The sequence below is a fragment of the Myodes glareolus genome, chromosome 24, assembly GCF_982192425.1.
Source record: "Myodes glareolus chromosome 24, mMyoGla1.1, whole genome shotgun sequence".
In the NCBI taxonomy this organism is placed as follows: Eukaryota; Metazoa; Chordata; class Mammalia; order Rodentia; family Cricetidae; genus Myodes; species Myodes glareolus.
In genome coordinates, this window is record NC_142049.1 from 5,099,650 (window position 1) to 5,122,051 (window position 22,402).

Here is a 22,402-nt window from a genome sequence, read left to right on the forward strand (position 1 = left end):
TGACTGCCCTGAAAGAGTCACAGAAGTTCGTGATGACATTACATATTTGCGCAATTGTCCTGGAGAGAAGGATTTTAACCACAGGAATCTAGGAGAAATATTAATAAGTAAATGATATCAAGAGATGTGGAAACAGTTTAGGAAAAGAGAATGAAGCAGATTCCTAGAATCCCACAATGCCCTTGCCTCTATAGATGTGTCAGTACTGTAGGAAGCTGAAAGGAAGGGACATGAGAACAAGAGATGAGCAAGACCAACTATTAAGAGTGAGCTTTTTAAAGTATGTCATTTACAGAATGATAGAAAGTTTGGTTTCTCCCCTATAGGAGACAGAGTAGTATAGAACGAAGAATGGATTGATTCCCTCTTGGCTGATGTGATTGCTAGATTTTAGTTTGGACCAGAGGTACACAGTAACCATTAGAGGCAAAACTTTCCTTCACTTTGCATGATGCTGTACCCGCAAATGCTGCCAACTGGGCACACTGTTCCCCTATAGGCGTGCCTCATTAAAAAACGTCCTTTATTGCTTGTGATACTGCTTATGTTTCTCATATTAAAGCTATTAATCAAGTAGGTAGTGACTACTGGTGGGGAAGTTGGGGCACAGAAAGGGGAAAAGATAAGGGAACAAACTGGCAATTATTGTAATTATTGTGAGAAACTTAAGGGAAACAAACAGGATTGCAAAACTGTTCATACATACTACTGAAACTGTATAAATAAAAACGACAATCTGGGACCACTTGTCTGAAGCAAGTGATCAGATTTTTATTTGTTTCTCCAACTTCACACATCCATGCCCGGTCATCAGACCTATCAAGAGCAAGGTTCTCAGCATTTCCCCATTCTTACCTTCTGTCTTACCTTTTTGTCTCATCCTGTTGGCTTTCTATGCAGCCTTTAGAAAAATGATTCAGTTTTTACTTTAGAGTATACAATCTATATTATGGTTCACATCATTCTGAAGGCGAGTTATCAGCTTGTCGGCTCACACCATAGTATCTGCCCATCTCCAGAAATCATACGTTTTTAAGTCATATTTCTCCAAGAATATTCATCTATGTAAATGAGACTCATTTTCCCTTCCCGGTTTTCCTCTCAGTCACCTTATTGCTCCTTGCCCTCCAGAGGTTGCTGGCTGTGTTCTGTCTTCACATTCACAATTTTGTTTCCTCTGCGGATAACTTTCCACGTCTCCATCTTTCAGTTGGTTGGTTTCTAACATCTCTCTGTGCCCTGTGACCATGCTGGGTGGAAGTCACTAACGTATGGGGTGTTCTCTGCAGCTTCTCAGCATTGATGATTGGGGGCTGTGAGCTGTTTATCAAGAAGTAGATATGAGTCTTGCAGCTCAGAGCATGAGTGAGAGTCCTCAGACTGGCTTCCTTCGCTGACTTAGAGATAAGCTGCCTGTTATCAACTATCACCTGCGTTGGTTTATTCTTTCTTTCAGTCTTTGGTTTTGTGGCTCTAGTCCAATGCAGACCTCGGGCTTGGTTCCTGCTTGCTCACCGCAAGCTGTTCTCTTTCTCTCATGGAATTCTTCACAGACAATGGCTGGATTTCTGATCCTCTTTGACCTGCTTCTCTTTTCCTATAAGCTCATTAGGTCAGTTCCCACTACCAGGAACCTGAGAGTTTCCTGTGGACTCTTCCCTGAAATATCCATCCTAGGCCCCACTTTGAATCTAAATGCTTGATGATTGGTTCATGATGCTTTTCAGTTTGCAAACATTGCCAGTGACCATTATTGCTGGTAAATGTCACTTGCTTTAGTTTATATGTTTCCGTATTTCCGCTCTCTACAATGCCTGGATCCTATTTGCTTACACACATACCCAGGTGCATATCTCTGCTGTAATACTTGCTCTTTCCTCTTGAATCACATCCAGTGTCACTGGTAGACACTGCTGCTGAGCACAATGTAAATGTAGTTTCCATACACATTTACAGTTGTCATAGCAACTTCCTGATCACTGTCAGTTATATCCTGTTTCCCCAACTTACAACTTACAGTAAAACACTGCTACATTTTCTATGCCCACTCTTTGGAAAACCTGCATAGTCCCATTCAAGGTAAAAGTTCTAGTGTGTACACATTAGAACAGATACATTTTGATGGAGGAGGGATATCTGTCTATTGTTACTTTTATTGGATAATAAAGAGACTGCCTTGGCCTTTTTGATAGGCCAGCCCTTAGGTGGGTGGAGTAGACAGAACAGAATTGTGGGAGAAAGAAAGCAGAGGCAGGCAGATGCCATGACTCTCTTCTCCAAGACAGCTGCAGGTTAAAATCCTCCTGGTAAGCCACCACGAGGTGCTACACAGATTATTAGAAATGGGTTAGATCAATATGTAAGAGTTAGCCAATAAGATGCTACAGATAATGGGCTAGGCAGTGTTTAAATGAATACAGTTTCCGTGTAATTATTTCGGGTGTAAGCTAGCTGGGATCTGGGTGGCGGGAAAGCAGTCCACCACTCCTTCTACAGAGTGGCGCCCAACGTGGTAACTAAATCCACTTATAAACCTGAGAGAGCTTAAAAATAAGGGAAAGAGAGTTTAACACAGATTTTGCTGTTTACTAGGGTGTGCTGTAGAGAGATTTCCTGTTTCAGCATCAGTGGCAGAAAAAAAGCTGCGCCATTTTAAAACACGGCGTCCTGGACCCTGCTGCCTGTACAAACTCCGGCTGTGGAGCATTTCTGGGCCCAGATGTTTGTGTTCCTGCTCAGGCTATGGATCTGGAGGAAAATACTCTGAGACCATGCCTGCTCTCCCCACCTGGGCAGCCTGTGGGACCAGGCTTAGGCAGACGGGAGAGCATGGCGGATTTCTGTTGCCATACAGAAAGATGTTTGCAGGATGTGCATTGCTCTGTGTGTCAGATTTGGCTGTTACTTGGATGAAAAGAGTGTCTGTGTTGCACGCTCAGTCTCAGAATTAAACTGCTGAGTGCGGCTCCAATGTGGACCTACTGTGTGCCTGGAACTATGCTCAGCTCTGAGGCTGGAGTGGCTCTGGCTCCACTCCGCCAGGCTAAACTGTGCTGACCTCAGGCAGGAAAGATCGTAATTATCATAATAAAAGTGCAGTTAAGGTTTAGACTCGAAATAGGCAGTACCGTATTACCTCTACATGGTGCAACTTAAGTTTTTAAGAACTGCTTAGCATATTAAGAAGTGCTCCTGGATATGAAAAATATTACAGATTCACAATAGGACAGATTCAGACATACAAGACCTATAAATGGGTCACAACGTTGGATGACTTACGTAGGCTTGGGAAAGAGAAGATAAAGAATATAGAAAATAAAGTCAATGCCTTAAAAAAAGGGTAAAGTCTTTAAAGAGACAGAGTAAAGATAGTAATAGATTAAAAGAAATAATAAAAATAAGCCACGTAAAAATGGAAAATTCACAGAGAGCCTGGATTCTGTACATTGTGTTTTCTTTGAAATTTTTGACTGTGAAGGAGCTAAATACAGAAAGACATTCCACTGTATGGGCTTCTAGGCTAAACCACCATGTGTATTATTATAAGGGTATTATGACTTGCCGGTTGTGGGGTACTGGGCGGGACAGATACCCCAACAAGCCGGCCTGTCATGTTACATATGGCGCCCAGACGTGGATAACTGAATCCACAGAAAGCTTGAGAAAGCTTAAAAAGAATAGAGTACAACATGTTTTCTTGGTGGCAGCAATTTCTCGGGTCTGCTCTGCTTGCTAGAGGCAAGCAAATGCTCTCATCTAAGAGAGGCTTCCTGACTCAGCTTTAGCTGCAAAACTTCGTAGCTCTTTTAAGACGTCCTGCCACAAAGCACTTAAACGGTGTTGATGAAAAGCTGAATGCATGCTTTTCGGGTTTTCAGCAGTAGCAGGAAAAAAACTGCGCTGTTTTAAAATGCCGGCTTTCTGGGCTGTCCTGACAGGGCAAACTCTGACTCTTTTAGGCAGACAGTCCGACTGAGTGTGGTCTGTGAGCAGAATGCTACAGCTTACTTGGTAGCAGGGACCTTGAAACACCACAGAGTTGTGGTATGAAAAATGACTCCTGCAGTACCTCTGCCATGAGGTACTAAGGACTGGGCTAGATCGAGCCATCAAAGCCACGGGTTTTTGACTCATGGGGTCAGAAGTAAAGAGAGATTCAAAGATGAAAAAAACCTCTAAATGGTTTACTATGTGTTAAAAATACATGCAGGTTAAAGGTTAAAGTTCTTAGGGTAAAAAGGGAAGAAAGAGTAGTTGGGTGTGGTAGTACATACCTTTAATCCCAAAACTTGGGAGGCAGAGGTACATTGACCTCTGTGACTTCAAGGTGTGGTAGAACACACCTTTAATCCCAAAACTTGGGAGGCAGAGGTACATTGACCTCTGTGACTTCAAGGTGTGGTAGAACACACCTTTAATCCCAATACCTGGGAGGCAGAGGTACGTTGACCTCTGAGACTTTAAGGGGCAGAGGTAGTTGACCTCTGTGACTTCAAGGTGTGGTAGCACACACCTTTAATCCCAATGCCTGGGAGGCAGAGACAGACAGATCTCTGAGTTCAAGGTGTGGTAGCACACACCTTTAATCCTAGCACTGGATCTCTGTGAGTTCAAAGTGTGGTAGCAAACACCTTTGAGCCCAGTACTGGGGAGGCAGAGACAGAAGGATCTCTGTGAGTTCAAGGACAGCCTGGTCTACAGTGTTATTCCAGGACAAAGATATACAGAGAACCTGTCTCAAAAAGTAAAAATAAAAAAATAGAGGTTAAAGTAAAGCCGCATAAAGATAAAAAATACACAGAAAATCTTGATACTGTGTGTTATTATGCTCTCTTCAAATTGCTTAAATGCTGAGGACAGAGTAACAGCTGCTAAAAGATATTTGCTTATAAATGCTGCAGAATTAATCCAAGATAGGTATTTTGAAAATACCTTGGCTTCAAAATTGAAGTCAAAAGGTATGTTACTTTGGAGAAGAGATTTTGCTTTTGTTTCCACAGAAAATGAGAGGCTGTGGATTCATTCTGAGTTAAGAAAACTCAGGTTCGAAAAAGGAAGACCACCTGAGAAATCTCCGATAGGAACAGATGGCCCAGATGACAGAGTTCTACATCCAGAACAGATTCAAGACTGCTGCCTGAGATGATCAAGACTCACAGGATACTCCAGTCAGGACTTGATTATAATTCTAAATTTTCTTTAGGTCCCCATAAGATCATCAGCGCCCCCAACCAGCAGGAAGTAGCCTGAAATACTACGCCCACATTCCCAACAAATGGACTATGGGTATTTTCCTTTGTTTAAAAAAAAAAAGAGGGAAATGGTGCGGGAGAATTATCTGTATTCTGTCAATCATGTATTTTAATAAAATGCTGATTGGCCAGGCAGGAAGTATAGGTGGGTCAACCAGACAGGAAATAGAGGCGGGGCAATAAGAATAGGATAAGGCTAGGGAGGAGAAAGCTCCCTCAGCCCTTCCTGTGCAGACCACTGAAGAGACAGCATGTAACCTGCCCAGCTGAAAAAGGTACCAAGCCATATGGCTAACATAGATGAGAATAATGGGTTAATATAAGCTATAAGAGTTAACAAGAAACTTGAGCTAATGGGCCAATCAGTTTATAACCTAATGTAGACTCCGTGTGATTTTCCTTGGGACTTGCTGGCTTGTTGGGGTACTGGGCGGGACAGAAATCCCAACAAGCCAGGCCCTCAAGCTACAACATTTTTCAAAAAATATTTAACATGGGTATAATCGTGTCGTACTGTTAAAATCAGACTTTAGTCTTTAAGTATCGTTGGTGAAATTTCCGTGTGTTGTCCATCAAACCTGGTTTCCTGAGAAGCTTTGTCATTTCCATTCCTTGATTTGGCATAGCACATGTATGTTAGCAGATAAGGTTGGGTTGTGAGAAAATGACTCTTATTCCATATACACGTGCAGTTACTTTATGAAGAGAAAATTGCATATAAATGTCATTCTGATTTCTTTCCTTTGCTTTTTTATAGTAAGCACTGTGCCTTCAGCTTTCTTTCTATTGTTGTGTGTTTTCTAACTGCTGTGTGTGACTCCTTATTATTGTTCTTTAATTCTTCAATTGATATCCACACAAAGTATTTTTTAATTCCTAAAACTATAAGTAACACTAAAATCAATAACCTTGTGCACATCTACTTTCATATGCACAAGCCTTTATTTGACATCACTGCCTAAAAGAAAGAATGGCTACGACATATGGGATGGGGAAAGGTTTAGTTTTCCTTAGGAATGCCAGCTTGTGCTCAGGAGGGTATGTGTAAGTATCTGCCCTTGACAATAATGGGTAAGTGTGTAAGCAGCCCACCTGGTACCCAAGATTCTCAGTGTTTCAGAGTGTGCCTGTTTGTCATGGGTGTGTATATTCTCATGTGGGTGGGTTCATGTATTTTGGGGATGAGTGTTATCCACTTGAGCGCTTGTGCTTGTAGAGGCCAGAGATTGACACTGGGTATCTTCCTCCATCAATGCTGTGCCTCTTTATTTACTTAGGCAGGGCCTCTCACAGAACTTGGAGCTTGTCCGTTTGGCTAGTGTAGCTAGGCAGCTTGCTCTGGGCTTTCTCTGCCTCTTGAGCACTGGATACGAGATGGGCTACTACAGCTGCCTGCATTTTAATGATGATACTAGGTACAAAACTCTAGTACTCATGCTCTGTAGGAGCACTTCATCCACTGAACCGTCTCCCAGTGTCTCTGTATTTTGTTCTGTTCAGATGGTCCCCACTATTTCCACTTGTTCTTCAAACCTAGTTTCGGATATACTCCTTATTGTCTTCATTCTACACTACCAAAAGTCATATTCCTTAATAGCATACCTCTGTCCTTCTCTCACAAATACATGTCTTTCCTTTATGGCCCACATCCCACACAATAGTGATACTTATATTTGTCACCACTCTTATCTACTTTCTTACTTCCAGGTTTGTTTTTTATTTTGAGTTACTATTGCATGTATTTAGGCTTAGGATATGTGGGTCCATGGATTGCTTATATGGAGATCAGAGGAAATCCTTCAGGAACCCTTCTTCTGTGGGTTCTGGAAATTGAACTCAGGTTGGCTGTCTTATGTGGCAAGCTCTTTCACCTACTAAGGTAGTCCACTAGCCCCCCTCATATTAATAGATATCCTACCAATTTCCCAAGGTCTCAGCAGACTGATTGCTAACTATTCACAAATTCTCCTTTCGAAATCTCCGATTGTATTCATGCATTCTTTGTAAGCAACATAGGGTCTAGCATAATTCAAATGAATTTCCTAGTTCTATGGCTTTCTATAACTGCTCCACTTAAAGAAGAATTCATTTCTTCCATAATACTTGATGTATATCTAATGCCTTTTGATTTATCTCTTTGCTTGGCTAATATTTGTTTATATAGTTTCCTACTAAAAGAATCCTAGGATACTAGAAGGTAGAAAGCTTTTCTTTTTCATCTTTGTTTTTCAAATATTTAGCAGGCTCTCGAAAACTATCCATTGAGTGATTGAACAAATGAGCAAAATGAGTAAATCAAGTGCTATTTCTATCAAGTGCCCTTAAGTAATCAAAGTTTATAATGTCCAATATTTTATTCACAATTTAAAATTCTTTATTAACATAGCTCAAAAAATGTGATGCAAGAACTTTAATTTTTCAAAAAATACTGTAGGTTAAAACCAATTTACAAAGAAGAATGCTTGATTATTATGTTTTCTTTCATTTTTTTCTCAGAATGTTTTATTAATTATTCTCTGTGGTCTATAATCCTTTTCAATAGTTATCATATTAGTAGTGTTAAGAATTTCAAAAATCATCCAGGCAATAGTCGTGCATGTCTTTAATCCCAGCACTTGGAAGGCACAGGCAGTTGAAACTCTGTGAGTTTGAGATCAGCCTGGTCTATAAGAGTGAGTTCCAGGACAGGCTCTAAATCTACACAGCAACCTTGCCTCAAATAAATAAACAAACAAATAAATAAAAAGAATTCCAAATGAAATGCAATTGAAAATAAATCCATCAGCTAATTCTCCCATCATCATAAAGTGACTCCAGTTGAGTCAATCCATTTTCTCTTCTCATGATCCCTTAGATAGTTAACATATAATGTAGGAAGAATGACATTTATTATTACAGCTATGCAGAGGGTAACATGCTCCTTCTGGTGATTGTGGCTCTGGGACCAGGATCACTCTGCTTCTAGCACTGTATGTCCAGCATCTCAGAAGATGCTTTGGTCCAAGGTAGACTGGACAGTCACACTATGTATAACCTTTCTTATTCATTACAGCTTCTTCTGTCCTTCTTTGTTGTCATATTTTAGGCAGGTCTGCTAACTGTCTATTTTAAGGACCTACTATAGTATGTAGCCTCTTCCTAACACAGTTACTGACTAAAGAGTGATATGTTCACTTCTGTCCAATTTTGGTCAAATGTTATGTCTTCTACATGTATCCTGATGCCTCAGATTCTCCTGACATCAAGTCTATCTCAGACTTATCTGTTTATCTTTTTTCTAGTTTTACTGTGTACCGCACACTAGTCAAGTCATTTTGTGTCAAAAAAGAATCAGCATGAAATATGACTGCAAAACATCATTCAGGCTCATAGCATAGTATCACTGTATCATATCATATATTTGCACATGAAAAAATAGTCAAAACTTTTTGTCACCTTTCAATACAGGCAATTAACATTCTGCCAATAAGCTTTGTTTTCTAGTATCTGTTAGATAACATATTTTCAATAATAGTACCATGATTGTAATTGTTCCTTTTATTTCTTATTGCTTTATAAATAATACCATTCAAAATTTCCACTTCCTCCTCTCCTCCCATTTCCATTCCCACTCCCCCACTCACCCTCCCTCATTAAGACAAAAAGGCAACCTATTAAATGGAAGAAGATCTTCACCAACCCCACATTAGACAAAGGTCTGATCTCCAAAATATATAAAGAACTCAAGAAATTAGACAAATAAAAAGAAAAGAAGATAAATTTCCAAAAACATAAAACTCCTACATTATTACTTAGCTCATTATCCTTTGTCTTACAGCTAATATCCACTTACGAGTGGGTACATACCATGATCATCTTTCTGGGTCTGTATTACCTCAGGATGGGTTTTTTTCTAGTCTCATTCATTTGCATGCAAATTTCAAGATGTCATTGTTTATCATTGAATAGTACTCCTTTGTGTAAATGTACCATATTTTCTTTATCCATTCTTTGGTTGAGGGGCATCTAGGTTGTTTCCAGGTTCTGGCTCTTACAAATTATGCTGCTATGAACATAGTTGAACAAATGTCCTTGTAGTATAATTGAACATTCTTTGGGTATATGCCCAGGAGTGGTATTGCTGAGTCTTGAGGTAGATTTATTACCAATGTTTTGAGAAACTTCCATACTGATTTCCAGAGGGGTTGTACAAGTTTGCATTCTCACCAGCAATGGAGGAGTTTTCCCCTTACTCCACATCCACTCCAGCATAAGCTATCATTGGTGTTTTTGATCTTAGCCATTCTGATTGGTATAAGAAGGTATTTCAGAGTGATTTTGCATTTCTCTGTTGGCTAAGGTAATTGAACAGTTTCTTAAATGTCTCTCAGCCAGTTGAGATTCTTCTGTTGAGAATTCCCTGTTTAGATCTGTATCCCATTTTTAAGTTGGATTATTTGGTATTTTGATATCTAATTTCTTGAGTTCTTTATATATTTTGGAGATCAGTGCTCTGTCTAATGAAAGGTAGGTGGATATTTTTTCCCATTCAGTAGGTTTTCTTTTGGTCTTATTGACTGTGTCCTTTGTTTTACAGAGGCTTCTCAGGTTTAGGAGGTCCCATTTATTTATTGTTACTCTCAGTGTCTGTGCTACTAGTGTAATACTTGGAATGGTTTCCTGTCCCCATGTATTGAAGGCTACTTCCCACTTTCTCTTTTATCAGAATCAATGTGGTCAGATTTATACTGAGGTCTTTGATTCATTTAGATTTGAGTTTTGTGCATGGAAATAGATATGGATCTATTTGCATTCTTCTACACGTTGAGATCCAGTTATGCCATCACCATTTGTTGAAGATACTTTCTTTTATCCATTGCATTATTTTAGCTTCTTTGTAAAAAATCAGGTGTTCATAAGTGTGTGGATTAATATCTGGGGTTTTTGATTCGATTCTATTTACCAACCTGTCTGTTTTTATGCCAATACCAGACTGTTTTCATCACTGTAGATCTATAATAGAGCCTAATGTCAGGGATAGTGATGCCTCCAGAAGTTCCTTTATTGTACAAGATTGTTTTGACTATCCTGTTTTTTTCCAAATGAAGTTGAGTATTATTCTTTCAATGTCTGTGAAGAATTGTGTCGGAATTTTGATGGGGATTGCAATGAATCTATAGATTGCTTTTGGTAGGATTGTCGTTTTTATTATGTTGATTCTATCTATACATGGGAGATCTTTCCATTTTCTGGAATCTTTTTTAGTTTTTTTCTTCAAAGACTTAAAGTTCTTATCAAATAGGTCTTTCACTTCTTTGGTGAGTGTTACCCCAGAGTATTTTATGTTATTTGTGGTTATTGTGAATGGTGATGTTTCTCTGATTTCTCTATCAGCTTCTTTATCATTTGTGTATAGGAGGACTACTGATTTCTTCTTAGTTGATCTTGTATACTACCACATACCTGTAGATATTTATCAGCTGTAGGAGTTCCCTGGGAGAGGTTTTGGGGTCACTTCTGTCTACTATCATATCATCTGCTAATAGCAAAAGTTTGACTTCTTCCTTTCCAATTTGTATCTCCTTCATCTTTTTGTTGTCTTACTACTCTAGCTCTAACTTCAAAAACTATGTTGATGAGATATGGAGAGAGTGGATAGTCTTGTCCTGATTTTAATGTAATCACTTTGAGTTTCTCTCTATTTAATTTGATGTTGGCTGTCAGTTTGCTGTATATTGCTTTTATTATGTTTAGATACATTCCGTATATCCCTGATGTCTCCAAGACCTTTATCATGAGTGGGTTTTGTCAAATGTTTTTCAGAAACTAATGAGATGATCATATGGTTTTATTCTTTCAGTTTATTTATATGGTGGTTTAGAGAGACAAATTTTCATATGTTGAACATCCTTGCAACTCTGGGATGAAGCTGTCTTGATCATTATGGATAATTTTATTATGTGATATTGAATTTGGTTTGCCAGTATTTTATTGAATATTTTTGCATCAGTCTTCATGGAGAACCCTAAGAGAAACATATATTGATCTCCCTGGAAAGGGGAAATAGATAAGCTCTCCTTAGAAAATTAGGAACTTGGGGATGGAGGGGGAAGAGAGGGTGGAAGGGAAGAAGGAGGGGAGAAGAGGAAGGGGGAGGGGGAAGAGAGCTTGAGAGAACTAAATAGTTGAGATGGGGGAAGGACAGAGATGGAGAGCAAAAAAAAAATAGATATATTGGTGAGGGACCATTATGGCTAGCAAGAAACCTGGCACTAGATAAATTCCCAGGAATCTACAAGAAGAACCCCAGCTAAGACCCTAAGCAATAGTGGAGAGGTTGCCCAAACTGGTCTTAGCCTGTAGTCAGATTGATGACTATGTTAAATGCTACCATAGAACCTTTCTCCAGCAACTGATGGAAACAGAGGCAGAGATCCACAGCAGAGCACTGGGCTGAGCTCACAAAGTCCAATCAAAGAGTGGGTGGAGTGAGAATACAAGCAAAGAGGTCAAGACCATGATAGAGACACCAACTAAAATAGCTTACCTGAGCAAATGGGAGCCCACCAACTCTGTCCAGATAGCAAAGGAACCAGCACAGGACTACACAAGGCCCTCTAAATGTGGATAACAGTTATATGGCTGGAGCAGACTGAAGACCCATTGATGGTGGAACCAGGATTTAATCCTGCTGCTTATATTGGCTTTTTGAAATCCATTCTTTTTGGATGGATATCTTGCTCAGTCTAGATTTAGTAGGGAGGGTCTTGATTCTTACTCAAACAATGTGCTAGACTTTGTTGACTCCCCATGGGAAGCTTTAGCCTCTCTGAAAAGTGGATGGGCAGTGGGGTGGGGAGGGAGGTGGAAGAAATAAGAGGAGAGGAAGAAGTGGAAATTGGAATTGGTATGTGAAATGAGAAAAGATAGTTTTTAAATAAAAATAAAAATTCTTACATTAAAAATATCGTGAAGGAAACAAATTATTAAACTGCATACAGCAAGAAAAGGATCATAGAGCATGTATCTGAAAAAGGACTGGAAATCAGGAGGTTATATAATGAAAAAGAAACCAGAAAATCTTTTACAAATGAATATAAAAGATAAGCACACTATGAAAGAAAGAGGATACAAATGGTCACTAAGTATATGAAAAAATCAGATGAGATCATTAGTCACCATAATGAGAAAGTAGGATGTATCTCAAGAAAATCTACAATTAAAAAGATTGAGTACCCCAAGCACTGATAAAGTTGAGGATAAACTAGAATTCTCTCATAAATTATAGTTGAATATAAAGCAGAGCAAAAGCTTAGGCAAAATTCTTTTTATAACTAAACATGTTCTCATTCAATGGTCTAATGATCTTGCCTCTGGAAGTGGAAACATGTTATTAATAGGATTGTATAAGAACAATCTCGACTGATTTAGTTGATTGTAGTGAAACATAGAAACAGCCAAAGTACCCACCAGCTGGAGAAGCGGTACACTGTAGAATAATGGAATAGCTACACAGTACAGTACTACTCATCAACATAATTTTAAAGTGAAGATTATGTCTTTGGATTTCTATTGATCTGATAAAACACCATAACTAAAGAGTAAGTTGAGCAAGAGGAGAGGGTCTCCTTACATTTCCGTATTGTCCTTTATCATCCAAGGGAGTCGGCAAGGACCTCAAACAAGGCAGGCACCTAGAGGCAGGAACTGATTGATGGGTGCTGCTTACTGACTTGCACCCCAAGGTTTGCTCAGCCTGCTTTCTTATAGAACACAAGATCACCAGTCCAGGATTGGAACTCCCCACATAGAGCTGGCCCCTTCTCCATCAGTCACTAATTAAGAAAATGCTTAGCAGCTGGATCTTATCGAGGTAGTTTCTCAGTTGAGGGTCCCTCATTTCAGATAGTCCCGTTTTCAAGTTGACACACAAACAAATCAATATAAAGCCACACCTTTTTTCCTTCTCCCCAAGATCTCACATCAAAACCATAAATACATTTAAAAGTCCCAGTCTTTAAAAATCCAAACACATTAAGATTTCTCTTTCTCTAAAATATCTCTAAAGTGGCTCCTGCAAAACTCCAAATTAAATTAAATACCTTCTTCAGATGAAGAAGGGCCCAGTCACAATCTGAACCAACTTAACCCAAATTCTGACAGTAGAAATAACTCAATGTCCAGTCATCTGGAATTCACTCACAATCTGCGTTCCCGCAAAGGGTTTGAATCACTTCTTCAGCTCTGTCTTCTTCTACAGCAGATACAGCGTGTCGACCACGCCCAGCCTGGCTCCACTCCACTGCTGCTGCTCTTGGGGGTCAACCCATGGTGCTGGCTTCTTCAAAACACTGGGCTCTTTTGCTGCCACAGGGCTGCACTTTCACCTGTAGCCTCTCAGAGATTCTCCTCGTGTTGCCAGGCCTCAGCTTCTTGGCACGATCCCTTCATTCTTGGCCCACTGAGTCTGCACATTCACCACTGGCTTCTACTGGCCTCTCACAGTGCCCAGCCCTGCTTGTTCTCCATGACCCCTTCATGTTTCCAAAATCAGTACCCCCTCGGTGACTCTCACATCACCAAGTTCAGTGGCCAGCACAAAGTGCAACCTCAGCCTCTTCTGGATCATAACTTGTGTGACCTGACCCCGAGCAACTACTTCTCAGAAGACTTTACCTCAGTGCAACTGGTTGTTCTCAATCACTGCTAATTTCCTAGCTCCAGCTGACCACAATCAGTTCCTGAGTAACACAAAGGTTTTTACTTCAATGTGACTGGTCTCTGGCTTTAGAGCTGACTCTTCAGTCCCAACTAAGCAGAATGACAGAAACTCAATTAAAAATAGCAAATGGCTCCAACAGAGTCTTTTTCCCTCTGAAGCTTCCCAGGCCCAGCCTGCATCATGTGCACCGCTTTCCCCTTTCTTATCTTCCAAGTTCCTACAGAACAGCTCATTGAGCTCCCAACACTCACCGACTTTTCTAACCCACCGTTCCTAAGTCCTTCCACAATCCATCAAAAACCATGGGCAGGTCTATCTCAACAGGACCTCACAATCCTTGAACCAACTTGTCTTAGTTAGGGTTTCTATTGTTGTGATGAAATGCTGTGACCAAAAAGGAAGCCAAGAAGGAAAGGATATACGTAGTTTACATATCCTTATTGCTGTTCATCATCCAAGGAAGTCAGGACAGGAATTCAAACATGGCAGGAACCTGGAGGCAGGAGCTGATGCAGACACCATGACAGGGTGCTACTTACTGGCTTGCTTCCTCTGGCTTGATCAGCCTGCTTCCTCATAAAACACAAGACCAGCAATCCAGGGACGGCACCACCCACAAATGCCTGGGCCCGCCCTCATCAGTCAGAAAATGCCAGACAGCTGGACCTTATGGAGATACCTTCTCAGCTGAGGTTCCCTCATTTCAGATAACTCTAGTTTGTATATCAAGTTGACATAAGACTAACCAGCACAGATTGTAAGTATTAGCATTGGTAAGTCCACCTTATGGCAAATGGCTTACACAAAATGTATCACTTAATCATTTGTTTTGAAATACACAACAATCAGTCAGGAATGGGAAAAAGTCAAGGTAACGATTTCTCAGCTTTAGGCTACAGGCACGTGGAAACACGCTGCAATCCTGACAATAGTCTGCTTGATAGTTTTGTTATATACATCTGTTAAAAGTCAGAAAATGGAATGCAATATTTACATATTTTGTTCTAGATAAATTTTACAACCGAGTGAAATAAGCTTTAAGTAAGTGAGTGGTAAGCAAGTGGTCAATTCAGATTGGAGCGTGAGAATGCATGTATATTAAAATCAATGGGACTATAGTGTGGATTACAGACAGCTAGAGGGATGGGTGGACTGGTACACAGCAATGAAGCTTAGGAGACTGTGGAAATTAGATAGGAAGCAATTTAATGTAAAGTCTATCATATCATTGATATGATAAAGCTATATCAACTAGCTCTATAGAAGTCAAATTAAGAACTATGCTCACTGGGCCCAAGGGCCTGAAAATAGGAGAATTGGTCGTGCTACTAAATTCAGCCTGCTTTGAGTGGGTTGGCCAAGTCAATGTTGGAGAATGTACGGGGTGGTTACAAAGAAGGGAATCTTGATCAGCTGGCAGGCTGAGCAGTCCAACTGTCACCCAGGCCCGGGATGTTGGTCTACGCTAACATCCACCTTATTTATGAACTGTTAGAGTTTAAAAACCCACAGATTCCAAACAGCAGGATCTCCAAGGCAGAGTACAACATCCCGATGTCTGGGAGATGCCCAAGAAAAGCCCAGTGTAGATGGTGCGTCAGAGGACAGAGGACAGAACCAGACCTATGACTCATGGCAGTGAACATCCATAAATGAAGAAAAAGTTCTCAAGGCTGAAATGTGTGACAAACAAGCTAACCACAGCTTTCAGGAGGAGATCCTTCTCCTTGTTTGACTTCTTGTTGTTGTTGTTGTTGTTTGCTTTGCTTGGTTGGTTGGTTTAGTTTTTGCTATTCTCTTAAATTTTGTTTTTTTTTTTTTTTAGGTGTTGTTGTTGCAAGGACAGAGGGCAGATGTGGTGTTTAGGGAGATGGATGGGATCAGGATGCATGATATCCCTAGGTCCAAACGAGAAGCAGAAGGAAAGAGAACGTGAGCAAAGAAGGCAAGACCAGAGGGGAACCTTCATCCGACGATGAATGGCGATACTGACGGAGACCCACATTGGAGCACCGGACTGAGCCCCCCAAGGTACAAATGAGGAGCAGAAGGAGGAAGAACATGAAAAAGGAAATCAGGACCGCAAGGGGTGCGTTCACCCACTTATACAAGGGGACTGATCTAATGAGAGTTCACCAAGGCCAGTTGGACTGGGACTGAATGAGCATGTGATCCAACCAGATTCTCTAAATGTGGCCGGATTATCTGAATGTGGCTGGCACAGGGTCTCTCTGAAAAGCCATTGACAATGACACTGGGACTTGTTTCCTCAGCATATACTGGATTTTTGGGATCCAGTCTGTTTGGATGCTCACCTTCCTGGACCTGGAGGAAGGGGGTAGGAACTTGAACTTCCCACAGGGCAGGAAACCCTGACTGCTCTTAGGGATGGAGAGGGAGGAGGAGAGGGAGGGTGTTGGGAGGAGGGGCGGAAATGGAAACTTTTATAAATTAATAAACTTTGAAGAAAATAAAAGAATCAGTAGATGTTAATTTAGAAAAGATATTGTCCACCAATTATATCCCAGGAAATATGGGCATTTCCTTTGTTGTATTCACTCATATTTAGAGACTTGTTCTTGAGGAGAAGGCAGAAACACATTGTAGAACAGGTCGCTATCTCTGTGACTTTCTGTCCCACTCTTGCACATGGGCAGTCCTGTTCCAGCCCACACAGCGTAGTCTTCTCACTCTTACTGACTCTAGTTTGAATCAAGAGCAAACCAACTAAGCTCGGTGAATTTTTCTTAGAAGCTAGCACCATTTGGACCACTCCCCTTGATGTCTATATCTCTTTGATCAACTCTTCATTTATCCTACATACGTTGAGTCTCCAGCATAGCTGCTAATAATGCCTGCTTTAACTATGAAATATGAAATAAGAGCATTGATATAATTGATATAATAAGATAAGACATGCAGGTAATACCTTACTAAACTGTGTCTACTTGTGTGGGTGCATATATATATACATATGTATATATACATATATATCTGATTAAGTATTTTCCAACGATCTCCTCTCCTCATATACATGGTCCAGATGTAGCTTAGTTGTGTTGTCATGGAACCTACAGATGAGACATCATCTTGGTGTAGCACAGAAGACAAAGCAAAGACACTTCATGAACAACATTAAAATGTAAAGCCAAAAAAGATAATTCATTTTGTCATTTTATGGTCTTAGAGATCCCACATATTTGATTAAACACTGCTTTAGAGCTATAAGTGAAAGTCTTTTGATGAAAATGTCCTACGGATTTGGTATATTCAGTAGAGCAGATGGTCCTATCTATTTTGGGTGGATGCAGTCCAGTGCTATGAAGGGATATATAAGATGGAATGTATAAGATATATATGATATGTAAGAGGGAAGACACATATCTTCTCCTTTTGGACTCCAACTGAAACGCTGGTTGTTTCTGGCCTAAAGTCTTTTATGTCTTCCGGGCAACAACTTCTACATTCAGCTTTCCTTGGTCCCAAGCTTGCAAACTGAAACCTTAGAATTACTCAATTTTCAATTTTTGTGATAAATATTTGTCTGCCTCCCATTGGTTCTATCTCTCTGAATAACTATGACTAATAGTTAAAATCCCCTATTAAGTATAAACCAGGATAAGAAAGCTAAAATTTGAGATTATGAAATCCTCATACTTGTCTACTAAGCTGTGTTTTTTCTCCACCAAACTCAACTGTACATTTTGCGTGTACGAGAACCATTTTCTACCTGCCTTTGGTTATTACTGTCAACAAATTTGTGACATGCGAGGTTATCGATCATCAACTAAAACTATCGTGAAGACAATTCAGCCAAAATTCCTGTCTTCTTAGAACTCCAAGAGTTTACACATATCTATGTTATCAAAATGGTCTATCATCCCAAGGTTACTTTGTATATACGTCTGACTGCATGCTAGTTAAATATGTATTTCTAAGTTACATTTACTGTGTTTGTATGTGGATCTGTATGTAAATATGTGTGTTGTTTGTATTTGTATGTATGTTTGCATGTGTTATGTGTTAGAATACATTTGTGTGTGTTTGTGCATGTGTTTTGTTTGTATGTATATCTGTGTGTGTTTATGTCTGTATGTGTTGTATGTGTGTGTGTGTGTGTGTGTGTGTGTGTGTGTGTTACAATACACATGTAGCGGTCAGCAGACAATCAGTTTTGGAGAGCTCGTTTTATCATTCCACCTAGTAGGATCCTAGTAGAATCGTGGGATCAAAATCAAATGTCAAGCTTATCAGCAGGCACCCTTACCTGCTGAGCCACCATGTTGCTTCAACATTAGTTTCTAAAATTGAGAAAACAGTGGTGTAGAGAGATAAAGTAGCTTGCCAAGAGTGGTGTAGGCAGAAAATAAGAGAATCAATATTCTGTCCCAGGACTGCTAAACTTTAATGACTGAATGCTTTCCATGGTGTTATAACGAGAACAGAGCCAAAAGGAAGCCGGAGACGGAGCCTGTTCTTCACAAGGCACATTTTTAACAAGAACTCCCTCTGGCCTCTTAAAAGTTTGCACAGAGTTCATTACCACTACTGTAGAGCTCTAATACTGCCAACGAACTTTTCCTACTTTATATTTGTCTGACAAAAACCAGACCCTCCCTTCCCCCTCTCAGATAAATCACCAGAAGAGAGAGATGCTTGAATGGAAATAATAGGTCACAGGTGTTGTTCACAATTTCCCTTGACAGGAAAATTCTGAACAAGGTGCACTGCAGAACTGGATGGCTCACGCTTCACCACTACTGCTGAAAGAGAAAAGAAAGAAAATTCTGGCAAAGAATCAAATGCAGGAATCCTTTTGTTCCCCCCTCTGACGTCGCAGCCTGTATATCCTGGTGACTTTCGAGGCATTGTTTATATTGGTTAGTAACACCCTCAGTAGACAAGACTTTGCCAGGTAGATGTCTACAGAAAGCTTTAATAGTCCTTGAGGTCATGGTAAATGTTTTTCTGTGATGAACTCATGACATCTTAACACCGTAGTGACAGGGTTGGAGGCTATACAAACTGGATGCTATCCTATAACTTGGTGTACATCAGCAATAGGTGCTCTTAAATACACATGTTCAGTAGTTGCTTAGTAGGAATACTTTTGAGTAAAAATGTTATGACTTAAGATGACAGGTAAGTCATATATCGGTAGGGTACTCATATATTAGCTCTCTAGTCTCTCCTCATTTTCTTCCCCTCTTTCCCTGACACCTCTCCCCTCCTACAATCTCTCATTCCTTTATTCAAATGGAGAAAATTCTGTGGAAAAGAAAATGTATATGATGGAATCTTGGTACTTTCCTTCTGCATTTGATATGACTAGCAACCTTTTTTGATTTGCGACCTACCAGAAACCAATCCTGGAAATTGGTGGGATGTGACGTAAAGCAAAAGATGTGAGGCAGGGAAGGGAAGAACGGGAAGTCCATAACCCTTTATTGATGAGAAGCTTATCACCATGTGCAGCTAGAGATCAGCCTCCTTCTGAGGGTTTAAAGAGCTGGTTACACCTCAATGGCAAATAATCTACTTCTCTTCCTTCCCCTTGAGAACTGTTCTCAAGAGTTAAATTCTCTAGCTTCCTGGTTTGTCTTGTAACAGGCAAAATACATGTCCGAGGCATGGGAAATCCTGGTGGAGAAAGACCTAGGTGTCTGCTATGGATCAGTTTCTGCCTTGTCTAGGGAGTGTGAATTCCAGAGACAGGTGCACACCAGCATCAGCATGTGATATTAACGTCACTTTGATGGGGTCCAAACACAGGGGGTGAAGCTTAAAAAAATCTAGCTTGTGAACATAAATTTATTAATTCTTTTATGAATTAATTTTATGAATTAATTCTTTTATGAATTCTTTTATGAATAAAAGAATTGCACACAATTCTTTAATTTTAATAGACTTTAGAACATCATAACTATTGTATTCCAAGGTGACTAGGGAACAGAAACTTGTGAGTTTACTTGAAGTGTGTACTTGGTAGGTAATAGGCAAAAGGTAAAAACAATTGTCAATGTGGATTGATTAAAACATTTTAAAGGGTGTTATATTGCTCCACTCATGCTGCTACTGAAATATAGTACAGCCTGGAAGGTTTAAACACCTGACATTTTTCATAGTGGTGATGAAGCCTGAGGTGAAGGTGTTGGTCATTCATCTCCTTGTGATGATCTTCTAACTGGCCTTCAGAAAGTCAGCAACTTCCCTATGTCACCCAATAGGAGGGGGAATAAAGGAGCTTGGGGGACAGAAGGGGGACTTGCATGTGCACGCGCATGTGCACACACACACACACACACACACACACACACACACAAACACAGATGGTTGTATTTTCTCTTCTCTGGGTAGATGTACTCTTCATGAGTATCATATCCTAAATGAGGTCTCATAGTACCTCCTAAACACACTTTTTATTATATTGTGGGGGACAAGGAGTTAAAATACTAGTCTCTGATGATTAATTAAAGTTTGTGTTCCTGCCAAATTAGCATAAATCAGAATTTTTTTGCCAAAGACATTAAATTTTTTAAATAAATATAATTTTGTAAACATGATGGTATTTGGATTTCTATCATAAATTATCTATCATAGAATCCATGTGTGCCTAATAATAAATTGATAATTAAATTTCCTGAATATAATCACAAACTGAATTTTTAACAAAAATGAAATTTCTCATGACTGTCCTTTAGCAACTTTCTTTTTCTTCTTTTTACAGTCAATTTCTTTGAAGGAAGACAGTGAATGGTTTTATTCAAGTTCTGTATGTAAAGCTATCAGACAGAACAATCAGACTTCAGAAAGACCTCTCTAACAAAGAAGCCATATTGACACAATTATGATTTATATCAATACAGATACAGTCACAATAAAGTTGATAATATTGGTGGAAAGCAGACGGCAGCATGGTCTATGCTGCTATTTTCATGATGACTTCATAGAAAGTCACTGAGCCCAACTTCTTCCAGGCAACATAGGAGCAGGCTCCATCTTGGTCAGGTGGAAGGACTCCATGCAACCCTTATCTCTGGCACATTAGAGTGAATTTTAAAAGGTAGATTAGCTCATTCATTTGCACTGTGTTTAGTGGACTTTCATGCATGCTAAAGGTTGGGCTGGGACTGATAAAGGATACTTTTTTTCTCGTACCCAGAGGTCAATGAGAAGATATCAGAGATTTATGACTCAATTGGGGTGATTTACCTCATCAAAGAACCATCAACCTAAAACCTCGGGACTGACTTGTTCCTAAGAAATCTTCCTAAAAACCATAATATCAGATTATAGATCTAAATGATGTGGAGAAAACAACCAGGTTCATAGATGGCACAGGGCTAGGTATCCTTGGGAGAAAAAACAGTCGCTCCAACAAAAACTAAAAATCTAGATGATAGTTATAGGAAAAGAGGCCTACTGAAATCCACAGAATCAAGGAATATAGACCAGTATGGAGGCTAATGAAAGCTGCGACAAGGCAGGAAGTAAGCACCATGTCCTTCTAGGTTTTAAACCATCCAGAGGGATTTAGCCATTGTGGAAAAGTCAACAGGAAGCATCAAATAACTACAAAAGCTGAAGGATCAGATTAAAGATTTGGGAATGTCAGTCATAAGCCTCCTGTATCTATCCATCTAAGGATGCTTCTGGCTAAGAGAGGCAGAGGAATAAAGAGAAAGTTGGTAGGAGTCTGACTGCTCTAGGAAACCTATATAGCATAGACTTCGGGGCAATTTAAGCACAAAGAAATTGATAAGTCTGAGTTAATGATGACATTGCGTTTTCTGCCTTGGGCAGCTAGACCAACAATAATTGTAACTATTAGGAAATATCATAGGAAGATCAAGGCATTAATGTTTTCTTAGGTATTCTAGAAATATAACAATGACTTCTGCTCTCAGAATTGTCTCAGAATTGTGAATCTTCCATTTCCCACTAATTCTATAACATATAACTATTATAAAAGTATTGCTAAACTTGATCTCTACTAGAAATGTACAGAATTCATTTTAACTTTGATGATATATCTTTGTAATTCAAAATATCACTTACAAATTCAAAATTCTTATTATCCTTTGTTTTATAAACAATTAGTCTTCCCCCGCCCCTGTCCACAGCATAGTGCATTGCTTTGTCCTCTACTGTAATACTGAATACAGTTTTCTTTATTTCAAAGATGGCATTGGTCCTTTTTCTTCCAGATGATAATACATACATCTAAGACCTTGCACTCTGTATCCCACACCATAAAGAGACATAAGATATTATTGTCTGCTTCATTTTTGAACTCACAGAGAAAGCACCTTATCATGTACAGATCTGTTTTGAAATTATGTAGAACGGTACTTCAGACCTCTTCTACATTCTGCACATGTGTGAATTTTATTTTATTGCTTATTATATAGGTTCTTCAATATAAATGCCTGCGTGTGTTTAGGGACAC